Source organism: Ranitomeya variabilis, chromosome 1 (assembly GCF_051348905.1).
Source record: "Ranitomeya variabilis isolate aRanVar5 chromosome 1, aRanVar5.hap1, whole genome shotgun sequence".
In the NCBI taxonomy this organism is placed as follows: Eukaryota; Metazoa; Chordata; class Amphibia; order Anura; family Dendrobatidae; genus Ranitomeya; species Ranitomeya variabilis.
This window is the reverse complement of record NC_135232.1, coordinates 328302583-328319378: the sequence shown is the minus strand read 5'-3', so window position 1 is coordinate 328319378 and position 16796 is coordinate 328302583. Positions and strand designations below refer to the sequence as shown.

The 16796-nt window shown below is 43.5% G+C and overlaps 1 long non-coding RNA gene across 1 annotated transcript in view; it reads left to right on the top strand.

Moving 5' to 3' along the window:
- The first annotated feature begins 302 nt into the window (after positions 1 to 302).
- LOC143817323 (uncharacterized) overlaps positions 303 to 16796 on the top strand; it is a 37505-nt gene continuing 21011 nt past the window's right edge. The window contains exons 1-2 of the long non-coding RNA XR_013224115.1: positions 303 to 436; positions 603 to 721. This is a non-coding gene — a long non-coding RNA (uncharacterized LOC143817323). The remainder of the gene's footprint in view (positions 437 to 602; positions 722 to 16796) is intronic.

Here is a 16796-nt window from a genome sequence, read left to right as displayed (position 1 = left end):
TTCTTCACATTCATCTACCATCCATACCAGTGGATCAAGATCGACAAGAAAAAATTACCCTGTTGCCGTACTTTGCATACAGGCTTGCCATTCGTGACAAGTTCAATCCCCTTTAAAATGCTGGGAAGTTGACACAACAATTTATCGTTGACAGTTACATCAAAATTGAATCCGACAGGATCGAATATATAAAACAAAATCAAAAGGCATTACGCTTCAACAGTTATGCCAGCGTTATGGATCCCCTGAGGGATATATGTCTAGCGATTTTTTATCTTCCGCGGAAAGCGAGCCAGACACAGGTTCAGGACCAGGCGTGGGCGGAGGAGACGTAAGCCCGTTCACGCGTGTCACCAGGAACAGGAACCGCAGGCCTGCGTATTACAATCAACGGAGGAAGAACCACAAGTAATTCCACTGTCCACCGATGACGCTCGTGAGTATGACTGCTCTACAAATAATGATTCTCTTCAAATTATTAATTTATCTAATTATCCTTTAAGCACAATTGAGACATCTGTACTCAGAAGGGGTTTGACTTTTTCGCCATCCCAGGAGATGGACAAGTTTACACTCATTAAAGATCTCTTTCTTTTTTGTAGGAAAATTATATTACAGGTCCTACATAACCAGTCACGTCCCTTGTCTATCCCCGATCAAACAGAACAGAGAGTGCTTCAGGACCTTTTGGACCTGCTGGATGAAGGAGATTCTCCTAGAGGTAGGCCACGGTTCCCACACAAAAATAGGTCTATGGTCTGTCCTCCTCTCTCCACGGTTCCAGCTGTAAAAAAATTTTTTGAGCTGGTCAAACAGGACATTGAGGCATTATCTGTTAAATCTGGTGTGGGCACTAATCTTACTAGCCAAGAGCGTAAAGCTCTGTTTTCTCTCAGCAACAACAAAGAGTTTCTCATCAGGGAGGCTGACAAGGGTGGCAATATTGTCCTATGGCCCCATCATATGTACTTGGATGAGGCACATAGGCAGTTAAATAATTCACGTTTCTACCGCAGATTGCCCTCTGACCCCACGGGGGTATATTCCACCAAGTTGAGGGCATTACTTGATAAAACGTTTGAACTAGGGATTATCAATTTACATGAGAGGGACTTTATTTGGGTTAGCCAACCAATTACGCCAACTTTTTATATGCTACCCAAAGTTCACAAAAGTACCACCAACCCCCCTGGTCACCCCATAGTCTCCAGTATGGGCAGTCTGTGTGAGAGGGCGTGTTCTTATATTGACTTTTTCTTGCAGCCCCTTGTGACTACACTTCCATCATATATAAGAGATTCCTCACATTTTATCAGTGTCCACAAAGATATTGCGCTGGCCCCGGGTGATCTCATGGTCACTTGTGACGTCGAGTCGTTATACTCGAACATCAATCATGATGACGGCATGCTGGCTGTTCTCTTCTTCCTCGACCGACAGGTAAACTCGGATAGACTACACGATTCCTTTATTGTCGATCTACTTGATTTTGCTCTAAGGCACAATTTTTTCTTATTTGACCACGCGTTTTATTTACAAACTTCGGGTGTGGCCATGGGGGCGCGGTGTGCCCCCTCATTCGCAAATCTTTTCTTAGGGTGGTGGGAGCTTACTATCGTCTTTGTTTCTGACCTTTTCAAGAACAGGGTGCGACGATATTTTTTTCATTTGGTCAGGCTCCTTGGAGGAATTCTCCCAATTCATGGAGGTCCTCAATAAGAACCCCTTCAATATTTTTTTGACTTATCAGTTTTCTCCTGTTGCAGTGAACTTTTTGGACCTGGAGGTCAGATGTCGGGATGGCCTACTGTCTACATGCCTTTATCGGAAACCTACGGCCGTCACTGGATTTCTTGACTATCGAAGTTTTCACCCTAAGCATACTAGGGATGGGGTCCCGATTGGTCAATTCCTCAGAGCCAGGCGCAACTGTACCCAGGACTCTGACTTTAGGAAGGAAGCACAGGATCTCTCGATAAAATTTAAAACTAGGAATTATCCTAAGAGGTGCATCTCCCGGGCCTATCGGAGGGCTAGTGGGCAGACTCAGGACTCTTTGCTTGCCACCAATAGGAGGAGGCCTGACAGCTACGTGCGGTTCATCACGGGTTATCATACCCAATGGTCTAAGGTGAGCAGGATTTTGAATGACCACTGGAGAATCTTAGCCACTGACACATTAACATCTCAGGTTATTAGTGCTCGGCCACTGATTACAGCTAGAAGGGCCCCTAATTTTAAGGACATACTGACTCAAAGTCATTATAGGAGGCCCACTTGGAGGCTGAACCGGGGCATAACTTTGAGGGGTTCGTTTCCGTGCGGGGATTGCAGTATTTGTCCATTCATGCATCCTGTCCGTGATATGTTCTGCAACCCTGTGGATCGAACCCAGCATAAATTAAAGGCCTATATAAACTGTAAATCTTCTCATGTGGTTTATGCCCTGATCTGTCCATGCCCTTGTATTTATGTAGGCCAGACTTCGCAAGAACTACGACGGAGAATGCAGTGTCATCTTTCCACCATCAACACGGCATCCGTGGATATCCGTAAGGGCAAGACACTCAGCACAGTCGCCTCACATTTTTTACTCCATCATGGGGGCAGCTGTGCCAATATCAGGATTGTGGGTCTGGAGCATGTCAGGAGCTCGGGCAGAGGTGGTTCTCTACACAAACGGCTTTTACAAACTGAGTCTCGTTGGATCTACCTGCTTCATTCCACAGCACCCCAGGGGATTAATGAGGATCTCCACTTCACGGGTTTCCTGGGTTGAACTGGCCAGTTGGTAGCCAGGAACATGGTCCTGGTGCAAATCTTGGTCTGGACAAGCCCCTGATCATGCTTTTTGTGGCCATTTCTTATCTATGAATATGGCACATATTGGACTGCAGCTGGTGCCTATTTTGATTTCCCGATGAGAGTGGATGGACCAGGACTTTTTGTGGACGCTTACTAAGCTACAGTGGCTGGTTATCGTTTTCCTCTTGTCCCTGCTGGGATGTACAGTTTAGAATGGTCTTAGACCATATTATATTTATATTTATATATACTTTGTTGTTATGCATTGATGTGTTTGTATTTCAGTTTGTATATTATATTGTATATATATATATATATATACACTGTGCAGGGTTGTTTTTATCATTGTTCCTGTTTTTGCTTTCTCCTGTTTATGCTCTAACTATTCCTTGCCCCAACAGATATTCGACATATATTTGGTACCATTCAGGGGTTTCTGGGGCTTCATCTTTTTATTGGTGGTCAGAGGGTTTCCTGAACTTCGGTACATTCTCAATATCTGTTTTCTCCTCTTTGCCTACTTCCTGGCTGTGGTCTATTCTTATCTATCTTAACCACAGTTGCTGCTATCATCCTTTTCCCCCGGCTTCTATGCGGACCGCTGGCTATTTTACTGGCGCGTGCGCATTGAAACTGCGTGGGCAGAGACGTCGATTGGGGGTTGATGGGTATATGTCTTTTACATTAGGGGGCTCTATTTACCAGTTATTGGTCTCTGACCCATTTGTGCAGTACTTTATCTTCTTGTGTTTTTTCATGCATACCATTGAGCATGTTTCATGTTTTTGTTGCAGCCATTATTTCACAATGGACCTGATGGGGGGAGTTTTTTTGTATTGCTTTTAAGTGTTTTTAATTATTGTGTTACCAATAAAGTTGTTCCTTTTGATATTCATTATGGGTGGTGTGCGAATAATTGTTCAGTGGCTTCTTTTTCTCTTGGCTTTGTGATCACATCCATAATGCTGCATTACACCAAGGGCTAAAAGCTGGGACACCAGTAATTTTACCATCCACTTTCATTGGAAGCCCTAGAGCTATGCAACAAAATTACCAAAACGTCATGACAATTGTTCGAAAATTCGGAAAGCCAGATCTTTTTGTTACGATGACCTGTAACTCAAAGTGGAAATAAATTACTGAAATCATAGAACCGTGGCAAAGGCCAGAGTTCAGATCAGATTTGGTTGCACGGGTATTTAAAATCAAACTCCAAGCAGTGCTTAACGAGATTTTGAAAAAACACATTTTTGGCAGTGTAGTTGCCTATGTGCATGTAATAGAATTTCAAAAGCATGAACTACCACACGCTCACATTCTCTTAATCCTCGGAGAGGAAGATAAACCGAGGGACAAAGAAATAATTGACAAATTGGTCTCTGATGAAATCCCAAATGAGACAGCAAATCCAAAACTGCATGAGGCAGTGATGAAGCACATGATTCATGGCCCATGTGGCGAAGATCAATGTGGTGCTATATGCATGACAGATGGTCAATGCGCAAAAAAATTCCCAAAGGAATTTAATACAGAGGCAAACCCCAATGTTGATGGTTACCCACAGTACCGTCGACTCAATACTGGGAAAACCAGATGAGGAACGCGAGAAATCGACAATAGGTGGGTAGTTCCATGCAATCCCTATTTATTACTCAAGTATAACTGCCATATCAATGTTGAGATATGTGCTTCAATAAAAAGTGTTAAATATCTTTTCAAATATGTATACAAAGGACATGACTGTACAAATATCAAGTTTGATACATTAAAACTGGAATATAAGCGGTATATAAGCACCCCTGAGGGTATGTGGAGAATCAGAAAAAATATAATGCATGATGCTTCACATACCATTAAAAGGCTTGCTGTTCACCTTGAAAACATGTAGCAAGTGTTTTTCGAAGATGGTAATGTGGATATGGTTATTTCGGACTCAATAGCCTCTACTCTGCAAGCTTATTTTGAGCTAAACAGAGTTGACGCTTCTGCCCGTTAGTATTTGTACAGTGAAATCCCTAAACACTATGTCTGGGATAGAAAAGCTGTACCAGAAGGATTGAATAAACGACGGGCTCAATTAGGGAAAACAATTGCCCAAATGTATACAGTCTCTTTAACAGATGGTGAGCTGTGTTACCAAAGACACCTTTTACTTCATGTAAGAGGAGCAAAGTCTTATGCTGACTTAAGGACTGTCAATGGAGTTGTACATGACACGAATAAAAATGCGTGCATTGATCTTCATATTTTGGAAGACGATTTCCAATGGGAAGATGGTATAACAGATGCAATCGCTTTCCAAATGCCCTACCAACTTCGCAAATGATTTGCTATGCTTTGTGTATATAGTGAACCAGCTAAACCATTGGCATAATGGCAAAAATATAAAACCAAATTTATGGAGGATTACACCAGGCGGTATACTCCAGAAATTGCTGAGCAACTGGCTCTTCGTGATATTAATGAAGTGCTCTTAAGCAATAAAAAGTCCTGTGCTGACTACAGATTGCCAACTCCAGTAAATGTTCCAGATGAAATACTGGACTAACTGAATTATGCTGTAATAAAGCAGGAGGCTGAGCTATTGAAAGCTATGCATAATGAAGCTCAGAAATCAGCTTTCAATGCAATTATGAAAGCAGTCAATGCTGCATCACAGCCAGACGACACTAGCTCACACTGTTTCTTCTGGATGGCCCAGGAGGCAGTGGGAAGACATTTTTGTACAACTGCTTGCACAAGACATTACAAGCAGAAAAGAAGTCTATTTGCTCAGTAGACTCCACTGGATTGGCGGCTACATTACTACAAAAGGGTAGCACCTACCATTCCAAGTTTAGCCTTGGAATTACAACAAATGAGACCACAGTGTCAAAAATTAAGCCAACCTCACTTCAAGCAAAGGAGCTTAGGGAGTCATCTGTCGTTATTTGGGACGAAGTAACAATGACTCCCTGTTTTAATATGGACGCTGTGGATAATTTGTTCCAAGAAATAAGTGGAAAAAAATGACCATTTGGTGGAAAAGTTTTCATAAATGGTGGTGACTTTCGTCAAACCCTACCAATAGTGGAAGGTGGAAAAAGTGCCCAAATTGTACAGTCCACCATTCAATACTCAAAATCCTGGAATCAGTTTTCATGGTTCCAGCTACAACAGAATATGAGAACGTCTCAGGAAGAAGTTGAGTTCAACTCATGGTTACTGAAACTTGGCAATGGAGAGTTGTCAAATGTATATGGTCTACCAGAAGACACAATTGATATCCCAAATTATTTTATTGAAGAGGGTGAATTAATTACAGCTATTTTTGGCAACTCAAGTGAGATTACCGATGCAACGATAGAAGCAATTGCCAATAAAGCAATTCTTACGCCATTGAATGATGACGATCAGGCCTTGAACGACAAAATTCTTAGTCAAGTTCAAAGTGAACACTCAACATATCGCTCCGTCGACACAATTGCGGAAGAGAAGGGTGTGATTCTCACAGATTACCCTGTAGAGTTTCTTAACTCTTTAAATCCCACTGGGATGCCTTCTCATGAACTAAAGCTGAAACCAGGAGCTGTAATTATGCTCCTGCATAATCTTAACAGAAAGCGTGGCCTTTTTTAATGGCACAAGGCTTTATATGAAAAGCTTAAAAGCAAATGTTATTCATGCCGTTGCTTTAAATGGAAAAGCAAAGGGTCAGACAGTTCTTATTCCAAGAATTGACCTGATTTCCAAAGTTAAAAACTTGCCAATCCAGATGCGACGGCATCAGTTTCCTGTCATGTTGGCTTTTACAGTGACCATCAATAAATCTCAAGGACAGTCCTAGGATATTGTAGGAATTTATTTGCATCTCTCAGTGTTTTCACATGGGCAGTTATATGTGGCTTTCTCCAGGGGAAGGAGAAGCCAACAAATAAGGGTCAAAATATTTGAGACACAGAAGCAAGGTAAACTTATTCCTAATGTTGACAAATGGTTTACTGTCAACTGTGTGTACAAAGAAGTCTTTTGTTAACCTTTTTAACAATTGTAAAAGTAAAAAAAAATTGTACACAAAAGCGGGACTAACTCCTAGCCGCGGTCTACGGACCAAACATTGGGCATGGGCAGGGCCTTGGGGGCAGATCCCAAGGGCGCTCAACCATGTAAAATAGCTTACGCTCAGGAACACTGAGGAATAGCGGTATCGGATAGCTCTACCCATTCATTTCCTTTAGGAATAGCTCTATCGGATAGCGCTACCCGTTCACTTTCTTCATGGATAGCGCTATCGGATAGCTGTACCTGAACAGTATTATAACTACAGAGCTTTTTCATACAAAACCTAGGAGTGGCAGGAGAGGTAGACCAGATATTTATGTCTCTGCACATACGCCAGTCTGGTGCATGGGTACACCCCATTACGAGGTCAGTCTGCTGCGTGGTTACACCCCATTGCGTGGTTCGTAATGACAGAGCGCGTCTGAAGGGCAATCAGTCGTGTTGATGATTTCTTTCAGGCTCTACGGTGTGCGTTTGCCTGGAAGAAATCCTTGCCTCCTCTCTACATTGTAATACTACCCCCTCCTATGCACCTCAGTTTGGCCTTGGAATTCCGCACCTACGCCCTGCACTCCTTCAGAAATACATACGTCATACTCCCTTCTATGGGTACTACATTCAGGGATCTGGTGTGAATTCTGGTGTGCTCGCCGATAAGGTGCAGGGCGCAGGATTCCGGGGACATAACTGACACTGATGGGAGCAGGGTAGTATTGTAATGAGGACAGAGGGCAGGGATTTCTTCCAGGCAACGACCGCCCCAGAGCCTGGAAGAAATCATTAACATAAAGACAGAATATAACAATTCTCCACAACAAGACCTTTAATATGAGACATACAGGTAGGACTAGTACCTATTACCTGTGTGCCCATATAATAGGTCATATATGTCCCAGGGGATGACAGTTTCCCTTAAAATAAAGATTGAGTGAATACTTAGATGAAATGTCAACTATAAGTAGCCAGGAATGGATGTCTGATATCCCATGATCTATACAGACTATCTACATGCTTCATGCAGTATAGGTTGTCAACAAGTGTAATTTCACAATAGGCAGGAACAGTGCCGCCATCAGGGCATTACTGCCCTTACGAGTGTATGGTGCCCGGTGAGTAGAAGCAAAGAGGGGGTCGGACATGGTTCAGTTCCTTACATTGTGCACAATACTCTTTGTTGTTTTTATATTATGTTTCTTTGATCTCACAAAATGACCTTATTTTCATTGTGTTGATTGGTTTTATGCACTGTCTTTGTTTTGCACTTTATGTAATTGCACCTACTCAAACAAAAGGATGAAACAACAAAGACACAAAACCAATATGGTAAAAATATATACATTTTATTATGATAATATTAAAATACACATATAAAAAAGGGGAAAGAAGACCAACGGAACAATACAAAAAAACCCCTAGTGCAATAATTGGAGTGGGTTTATAGACAAAATAAAAAACATAATAGTGCAAGGAATATATCCCATATCTCATAGCCAACATCTATTTTGCAAGCCTGCATTCAGAAAATCAAAGAAGCAAAGGGGAATGGGATAGAGCAAATATCCTATAATATTAAACAGTCCATACCCAATAGTATCCTGCTAGCTCCAATGCACGTTTTGCCTGGACGTGGCTTTTTCAAGGAGAATTTTACCATAATAAAATTTATATATTTTTACCATATTGGTTTTGTATCTTTGTTGTTTCATCCTTTTGTTTGAGTAGGTGGTATTAGTTACATGGGGTGATATATGTTGTATATTTATATCCTATTGGTTGAGTAGTTATACTTTATGTAATTGACCAAAGGATTTAACTAAATGACTCTTATGAAAATAGATTTAGTTAGCAAAATATTTAGTTGGAATGTGTTATGAAGCTTTTATGTTTTGGGCATTTGCAACTCTCTGGTTATTATTAACCAATGCGTATATTATTATTATTTTTTTATTATAGCACCATTTATTCCATGGCGCTTTACATGTGAGGAAGGGTATACATAATAAAAACAAGTAAAATAATCTTAAACAATACAAGTCATGACAGGTACAGGAGGACAGAGGACCCTGCCCGCGAGGGCTCACAATCTACAAGTATATGAGATGATTAAAAGGCATTTAGTGCAGAAATTCAGCATAGCCTATATTTCTGTTTCCCATATTTCATATTTGGTGCTGAAATTCAAGAAATGCCATATTAGTAAGAGCCCTATCATCTCAAACACATTCATCAACAATAACCAGAACATGGCCAATCCTTTTAATCATAGTTTAAAGTTTTGCAAGAATTTACTTTAAAGTATGTCACCCCATATATAATAAAATAATAAATAAACAGAAATGATTTTTCTAATAGACTGGCATGTCCAGAAGAAATCCCTTATTAGCAGTCACCTCATTATCGTAACAAGCAGGATTACAATGAGAGATAACAGAATCCACCATTCACAGTAGGTAGTGTCACAGCTCACCTCTTCCCCTTTCTGCACAATGACATCTGCATGTCACTAAACATGCGAACATGAATAGAAATCTTTCCCAATGAAATAGAGTCCCCTATAATTTTTTATGATATATATACACATGTGTATGTACAATGTCCAAATCCCCAAACAGGCAGGAGAGCAGCTTCCATAAATGTACAGGAAAAAGAATACAATAATCTGCAATCAGAAATACAGATTATACAAAAGATTATCACAATCTGATTTCAATTAGTTTAAAAAATGTATGAGACACATTCCCTTAAAGAAAAATAAATAAAAATATACCTAAAAAGATTATTGGATATTTTAAGAAATTGTTAATACGTTAGAGTAGAGTAGGGCCCTGCCTAAAGAGTCTACCTTGTCGTGGTGGCAGGCTTAAATAATCTGTTGGTCAAAACAAAAGCTGATGTTATGTGATATGGTTCCATGGGAACTGTTACTTTGTGATTGGTGAGGATGGGGCAGAAAAGTTTTTCCAAGAGTGGGTGGTGCGACTGTGGAAAGTTTGAGGGGTGTAGGCGGGGTTTGGGTGGAGGCAGAAATGGGGTGAAGCCTGGAAGGAGTCTCAAGGGAGCCCGAAAATGTTGCCATTATGGGGTCCTGAAATTCCTTTTGGCAGCCCTGATCAGGAACATAGTTAGCTAGCTTACATAATATGTCACAATGAAACTATCAAGGTGGTGAGATAGTGTGAAAGAAATAATAATTCCATTGTCTTACCCTTGACCTTAATATCTCTTGGTACATGTATCAGAGATAGAGTAACTGTTATTGCTTTGCGATAGTTCCATCTCCCGCTTTCCTTTATTTTCCCTTGTCTCCCCATATTTTTCCTTTTCTTTTCCTTCATGTTGTTTAACTCCATTTTGTTTAATAATTAGAACATTTTCAATAAAAACAATTTGAACACTAAATAGAATATCTGCTTTGTAAAAGAATGCTTTTGTAACTCCTTCGTGAACATCATGTACTAAAGAAGAGCCACGTCCAGCTGAACCACGGTGAACAATGATGATGGACTTAATCTGGTGGTCACTTCACGAACATTCTTGATGGTGACCATCAGGAGGTGGCCAGTTGCTGTGATTTTTTTTTTCTCTTGCCAAATTAGTATGAGAAAAAAATTGCAGATCTGCTCTGCCCCATGGTATAATATTGGGCCCTGATAAGACACCTGATAGTTCTAGGCCATAACTATAAGGTTATGTGAACAAACTCTTATTGTAATAAACTAATTTTCTTTTAATTTGGAACAGCTGTGATCATGTTGGTTTATTATCCAAAACAGGACCCCTCTCTATTGCTGACAGCTGTAGAAGGTCACTTACACGCCTGCAGTAAACATATTTCCCTTGTGTAATATGATTGTGGGAGAGCTCGAGTGCAGCACTCAGCACAATCATTTGTGTCTCCAGAACCTATGGAATGAATGAATGGTACCCAAATTTACACACATTCAGCCCTATCTGAGTTGCCGGCCAGGGCCTGCGCATACTCAGTACCGGATCTGGTCACAATTAAAGGGGTGGTCACGGTGGCAGCGACCCGGTCCATGGCCCTGAGCACCCAAGTAAAAGGTCTATAACGAGGTATAAACGAATAAACGAATAAAGTTTGTGTTCGTGACGCCACCTGTGGTTCTCAGTCAGAGGTGACAGACGCTGCTTAAAGGTGTCCTCTGGGGCAATGGTGCTGCAGCAAAGATGGCGTTGCTTCCCACTGGTGAAGCAGGATCCCCAGAGCTCCCGATGTGTATGGCAAGAATGGTGAATGCCGGCAAATATATGGAAGACACAGGGTTGCAGTCTTTACCTGGTTTACTGATGTAGACAGCCTCAGTCCAGGGTACCGGCAACAGGTGGTGATGGCGTCCAGGCAGCCTGAAAACAATTGGGAATCCCTTTGCCAGGTCAGCTTGGGAGCCTTACACTCTGCGCTGGTTTCTAGTCCCTTGCTGCCTGTGGTTGTCTAACAAGGTTCTCTTTCTCTCCTGTCCTGGGACTGTACCTGAACGGTAGGCAACTTGAGCAGTTCCCTTGGGGTCTGCGTACAACGTGACTCCGGGCTCCAGTTGTTGCTGTACCTTAGGTGTTATGTGGGCAAGTCCCTTTTAGTTTCCTGTCCTCCAGTTCTGCCATGGGACTTGTAGTTCCACACAGCCTCAGGCTCCCAGTGCCCGGTTTCTGTGCTCAGCTTAGAGGGGCCCAAGCGCAGCCCTCCTCTAGCTCTTAAGTTCTCCTGTGCTCCTTCACTGTCTCTTGTCTGCACCAGACTAACTAACTCCTCCTCCAGACCAGAATGTATATAGGGAAGTTCCCCTTAAACCGGGTTTAGAGCTCCCCCTTCTGGCCTGGAGTCAGAATATGTTGTATGTGCAGCTTACCTGCCAAAGGGACTCTCGTAGTTTCCAGGCATGGCATCACTCTACCCAAGAGGAAGGCAATATCACTGTGGTACCTGAACTTCTGGGGTGCCACATTTTCCCCCCGTGAAATCCAGTACTCCCGGACTGGGAAAAGTAAACATAAACAGTACAGGTTAGATCGTGCAAAACATTTTGAAAAAGGCATTTAAACAGGGTAAACAGATACAAACTTTTTCTTCCCTTACGGGAGGCACTATTGGCTTAAACTTTGCAAAACAGAATTTATATAAATGCGACTGGTCTTATACCATGGTGTCCTTGTTCATATACAACAGTACCCGTCATAAACCCCCAACGTAGGGTTGGGCGGGCTACAAGGAGTACATCCTGACCCAGTGTTCAGCCACGCCAGACGGTTTTGCTTCAGGTCTGTGTACAAACAAGGCCCTACCCACGATGACAATGTGGGTAGAACCAGGGTGCACCTTGGAGGTGCCAACTATTTACAGTGACAGTTTTTGGGCAATTCACCATCCAGTACCCTATTGTCCATCTAAAATTCCCAATAAATATGAGCAAACATTTTTACACAGGTAATATCAATTATTGACATTTCACATTTTTAGTCCCTGTAACGGGCTGGGATCTGACCTCTGGTACTATGGGTTGATCTACGTAGCACAGGCACTGAGGGTGATCTTACCAGATTCACTAGGCTTGCTATCACTGGTGTTATGTGCTCTCTTATGGCTACACTACTGGGAATTCTGGGTAGCACAGGTGTACCTGATCTTCTAGGAGTACTTCTGCTCACTGTGGGCATGACAGATTCACCGATATCAGTGGGTGGATTCTCTGGTTCCACTGCTGGTATGATGTCTGCTGCTTGAGCCCATTGGTGTGAAGTCTCTTCTGTTTCAGGACAATTTTGAGTCACATCCTTTACTGGTATTTCCAACTGGGGAAAAGACAAAACAGGAACCACTATTGCTTGGTTTGCCTGAGTCCATGACTTGGGAAAGTCTCCAAGAATGGTATGGATTCTATTTTCTTCTTCCGTGGGTTGAGAAGTGCTTGGGTCTTTTTCTCTCTCTTTCAGTTTGTAAGGGCACACTTTAAGATGATCCCTTGATACTGCAGTCGAGGTTTCTCCTCCATCTTTGCTTATGAGACACACTTTAGTGTTATCAAAGTTTGATGGTAAGATGGTATATGGTTCTGCTTCCCACTGGTCATCAAGTTTGTGCATTTTTCTTTTTCGCTTTATCTCTTGTTCACCTGATGACAAGGGATTTGCCGGGGCACATTGATTGTAGTTTCTTTCTTGTTTTTGTCTTTCCTGGGACAAGCTTCTTTCCACACATTCTTGTACTTGGTGGTATTTCTGTTGTTGCTCAGTATCCCAATCTGCATCTGGGGAGGTTACTTCTGGTGTTAGGACTCCCATATCAAGGTGAACAGGTAATTTGCTTTCCTCTCGTTAGGTAAGCTGGAGTGCAGTTGATGGAATTCACCGGGATATGGTTGTACAGATCTACCTTGTCTGGCAACTTCTCTGGCCATAAGTTTCTCTCTTCCAAATACAAGGTTTTCAGTAAGTCAATTACCACCTGATTCATCTTTTCACACATACCGCTGGTCTGTGGATGGTACGGAATTGTTCTTATCGTCTTACATCCGTACAGGTTGCAGAATTCCTGGAACACTTCTGCTTCAAAGGCTGGGCCTTGGTCGGTGAGTACCTTTTCAGGGTATCCGTGTGGTCGACAAAAGTGTTGTTAGAAGGCCTTGGCTGCCGTCTTCGCTGTCTGGTCCTTGACAGGCACGACTATCAGGAATCTGGAGTAATGGTCCACAATGGTCAGAGCATAGACATAGCCTGACCGGCTTGGAGTTAGCTTCACGTGGTGAAAGGCCACCAGTTCAAGTGGCTGTTTGGTAACTATGGGCTGTAGGGGAGCCCTCTGGCTGTCACGGTCCTTTCTGCGCAGGTTGCATGGGCTACACTCTGCACCACTTTTCAATGGCTTTTTTCATGCCAATCCAGCAGAACCTTCCACAAAGTAGGACCTCAAACTTCTTCCATCCAAAGTGTCCTGCTCCATCGTGGTATGCTTCCAAGACCATTGGCGCATCTTGTCTCGGGACTTCCATCTGCCAGACCAGCTCATGAGTGTGTGGGCCGATATTTCTCCGACACAGCTTACCGTCGTAGATAAACAATTTGCTCTTCTCCTTCCACAACTGTTGAGTCTCTTGTGGGGCATCTGGACCAGGGTGTGAATCGGCTTGCATCAGCAGCTCTTTTACCAGACGGACTGCTGGGTCGCTATCCTGCGTCTCTGCCCATCCATGGTGGGGCTATGGGTTCAGCGTGGCTTCTCGCCTGTCATTGCGCTTGTTCTTCACATAATTAGAGTACTGGGTCACCCCGGGGCGATGGAAGGATGGTAACTCAATCTCTTCGAGTGCTTCTGAATCTTCTCCCACCTCTGGTAAATTGGGCATCCTAGACAACGCATTGATATTTGCGTCCTTGTGCCTTGCAGGGTACTTGATGGTGAATTCACAGTTGGACAACTGGGCCATCCATCACTGCTCTAATGCACCTAGTTTTGCCAACTCCAGGTGAGTCAGCGGGGTGTTGTCCGTGAAAATGGTGATTTTGCTAAGGCCAGGAAGTGCTTGAACCACTTTGTTACCCACCAGACTGTGGCGAGGAACTCCAGATTGATGGAACTGTAGTTTTTGGGGTTACTTTCAGTGGGACGAAGCTTCATGCTGGAGTAGGCAATTACTCTTTCTTTGCCTTTCTGCACCTGGAACAGCACTGCTCCCAATCCCACGTTGCTGGCATCCGAGTAAAGTGTAAGTGGTTGGTCATAGTCAGGGTAGGCCAGTGCCTCATCTCCCGTGAGAGCCAACTTCAACCGAGTGAAGGATCCTTCCAGCCTGTCGTTCCACTCAAACGGAGGACCCTTGCACTTGGTCTTCTTGGATTGGCTCACTAACAGGTCTTGCAGGGGTGCAGCTATCTTAGTGAAGTTCTTAATGAACCTTCGGTACTAGCCTACCAACCCGAGGAACTGTCAGACTTCGTGGATGTTGCTGGGTTTCAGCCAGTCCCTGATCACGGTGACATTGTCAGGGTCTGGTGCCACACCTTCGGTGCTTACCACATGGCCCAGATACTGCACTTTGGGCTTTAACAGGTGGCACTTGGATGGCTTTACCTTCAGGCCAAAGTTAGACAGAGCTTCATAAGTCTTAGAGAAGATGATGACATCATCATCCAGGTACAACAGGACGGTTTCAATATTCTTGTGCCCGAGACAGAACTCCATCATCCTCTGGAATGTTCCTGGTGCGCTGCACAGTCCGAACAGCATGTAGTTGAATTCAGAGAAGTCCATCTGTGTCATGAAGTCAGTTTTTTCTTTATCCGCCTCTGCCACGGGAACCTGCCAATACCCACTAGTGAGATATAAGATGGAGAAATAGTTAGCGTATTTTAAAGCAGCTAATAACTCTTCGATTCTGGGCACCTGGTATGCATCCTTGTGTGTATTGTGGTTTATCTGCCTATAATCAACACACATCCTCATTGTACCATCCTTTTTCCTGATGAGGACCAATGGAGCGGCCCAGGGGCTACAACTATCTCTGATTACCCCAGCCTCCTTCATCTCTCGTAACATACTCTTGGCACATTGGTAGTGAGCTGGAGGTGCAGGCCGGTACCTCTCTTTAATGGGCGGATGACTTCCATTGGGGATTTGATGTTGAACCCCTTTTACCTGCCCAAAATCTAGTGAATGTTTGCTGAATACCCACTCATACTCATGGACCACCCAGCAAGCCCCTTTTTTTGGTGTGAAGGGGTAGAATCAGTGCCCACGTGTTATTTCTGACACCAATCCTCCAACTGTCCTGCAGAGCCATTGTCCTCCCCCTGGTCGGACTGGACCAAGGTTTCTGTTGCTTGTATTGCATTATTATTAACAGTGAACAGTTTAACAAGTGTGGCATATCTGGGTAAGTGGACCTCTTTCTCTCCACAATTAAGGACACGTACCGGGTCTACTGTCTGAATACACAGGTTCTACAAGGGCCTGATAGTCTTTACCTCTGAGGCCTATTGCTGCCTGACACCAGATTAACATTTCACTCCTGGAGGGTATTGCAATAGGGATCGGATCACTCACTGTGACACGGCCAACTTCTCCACCAGACAATTCTACTTGTTGTCTCTTCATCAGGGCTCTGATTTCTTTTTGCAGGACACTCTGTTCATTGGATCCAGCAGTTTCGGCCACCTGTTGTAACAAGAAAATAGCCTCGGCAAAACAGTTTTCTATGACCTTAGTACCTAAGGTCATCATGGGATTACATTCTCATCGGTCAATATCAACAATCACCAGTCCTTGGGCCTTCAATTCTACCCACCCCACCTTAATGGTTACTTCCTTGTACCCCACCTGTGGCAAAGGTTGAACATTACTGGCTACTATTGTCAAATCACTATCTGGGCCATGGGTAATGTCTGAGTCAACCCAATACCTTTTGTAGAGAATTTAAGGCATAGTCGTCACCTGAGAGCCGTTGTCCAGTAAAGCGTTCATCCGGATGCCGTCAATCTCAATGTGGAGGACCAGTCGTCCTCCGACGTACTTGGCTCACCAGCTTTGTGGACCTAGATGTCCTATTCCTGGGGGTTGGCCCTCTGCCCCAGGGTTCGCTCATTGAAATGGCAGAACCTTGCAATGTGTCCTGCCTGGTTGCAGCAGCGACAGATGAATCATCCTTCCTGATGATAGTGGTCGTTGTCTCTTCCTCTGACCGGTGGAATCCTCTTCTGTCATCGCTAGGGGATGTCCTCGACTGGAAGCCATCTGGATTTTCTCCTTTGGGGGGTTCCTGCAGGGACTGCACGGTCCTGGCTAGTGCAGCTACACTTTTAGTCAGTTCCTGGACCTGGAGGTGCCGTTCTGTTGAGGGATCATCATCCAGGATTTGTGCGTCGACCTCAATGAGTGCCTGAGGAAAGGATGCCACCTCCTGGTGGTTTGTGATTACTGGATGCCTAGGGGACACTGGGCG